This window comes from Mauremys reevesii, linkage group 23 (genome assembly GCF_016161935.1).
Source record: "Mauremys reevesii isolate NIE-2019 linkage group 23, ASM1616193v1, whole genome shotgun sequence".
NCBI classification, from domain to species: domain Eukaryota; kingdom Metazoa; phylum Chordata; order Testudines; family Geoemydidae; genus Mauremys; species Mauremys reevesii.
In genome coordinates, this window is record NC_052645.1 from 525,691 (window position 1) to 527,667 (window position 1,977).

Genomic DNA, 1,977 nt, shown 5'->3' on the forward strand with positions numbered 1-1,977 from the left:
CAGCCCCCTCCCTGCTCTGACCACTCGACCCCACTCCCCTCCCAGGGTGGTGCAGGGGTCACTGGGTCCGTGTCCCAGCTCTGCTAAGGGCCGTGACTGATTTTCCCAAAGTGCTTCCTTCTGAATCCAGCACATCTGCCCCCCCACCCGGTCACTGCCCACCCCCGTGTGGGGGCACCAGCACTGTGCCGGGTCGTGATGGGAAATTGTCCAAGCTGGCCCAGGAGAGACGTGTGTGTCCCTGCTGCCCCCTGCTGGTGGGGCTGAGCCCCGCTCTGTGTGTGTGTGTGTGTGGGGGGGTGGCTTTGCAGGATTTTGTATCCAGCAGCAAGTGACACACACACACACATTGACGCACAAAGGGACTCAGACAATCCCAAAAACACTCACACACAACACACCCAGAGAGGCATGCTAGCCCAACCCGCAAAGAGAGAAACGATCACACCCCCAGCCACACTCATAATCACACACACACCAGAATATTCACAACTGTGCTCAGAGACACAACCACACACAGTTCACGCCCACTGCTCCCAACACAAGGACTTCCTGCCCCACACAGCGTGTGCCGAGGCCTGTGGAACTCACTGCCACTGGACAGTTACCAAGGAGAATGGACCTTTCCAGGAGACCAATAGACATGGCCGTGGTGACAGAGGGGGCTGGCTCCCAGGGTCTGACCCGGGCTGAGACTGGTTCTGACCTAGAGGGGTCTATCTAGCAGGGGGCAGCATGACCCACACACAAACCCACCAGAAGTGCCTTTCTTAGTGGGTCTCCCAGGCCGTCCCCCACCCTGCCCCGGGTTGGGTAACAAAGGGGCAGTATGGGACTCTGGGCTGTGTCACAACCGGCCCCAGCCCCTCGCTCCCACACGCTGGTGAGTTGGGTAACTGCCGAGGGATTGCACAAGAGAGTCAGAGCCAGGGAGAGAACCCAGGAGTCCTGGCTCTCCCCCTGACACACTCTAACCACTGGACCCCACTCCCCTCCCAGGGCTGGAGATAGAACCCAGGAATTCTGACCACCAAACCCGCCCCCCCCCCGCTCTGACCACCAGACCCCACACTCCCCTTTTAGATTTTAGTCTCGCTGCCTCTTCTATCCACCCACCCCACCTGTCCATCCCTTTGCTGCAGGTTTCTGGGGTGTCACCCCTGCTCTGCGCTCCCCCAGAGCAGCCCAAGGCTTTTCCTCCCCCCAGCCACATATCCTCTCCCCCCTCGTGCTGGATTGTCTGGCACAGGCTCCTTCAAGGGTTTGCATTTCTTGGTAGTTTTCACCTCATCACCACTTCCTGCCCAGCTCCCTCCTGCTGTGCAAGATGGTTTGGGGGTGTTAGCCAAAAGGGCTCGTTTTCCCCCCGGAGCTTACCTAATTACACCAAGGAGGCACGGAGACAGGAAGACGAGTACCACACCCTTTATTGATCGGTCAGCTGAGCGGGTGTTCCTCTCGGCTAGTGCCAGAGAAAGAGACACACCTTACATGGCCAGATGGGCCTACCTTTATACCCCGAAACAAACAACTTAGCCTACGTTTGTCTACGTCATTTGGTTGACCTATAGACCCTGTACATGTATCTATTAGGGGATAATTGGGTACGCAGGATACATATATCATTTTGTGGGGGCTACAAGATACATCTGTTGAGGATACATTTGTCATTCAGAAGGGGACACAAGATACATCCGTTGACCCTTTGTACTAGATACTTTGGATGCATACATGTGAACGCAGCTGCATACACTTGGGGAGCCAAACAAAACTGATAAGCGAAATAGCTGACTTAGGTAGATACACAGCTTTCAGTCTAATGAGTTCTGTAAGCTTTCCAACACAGTTTGGACAAGCATAACATAACTTTGGTTTACTCAGGCCTAATACGGAAAGGCTTCATTAGCACTATAATTTTCCAACAGTCCCAGGGTGTGAAAGCAGAATTAGGGGGCAGGGAAAGAAGGACTGTTTGGA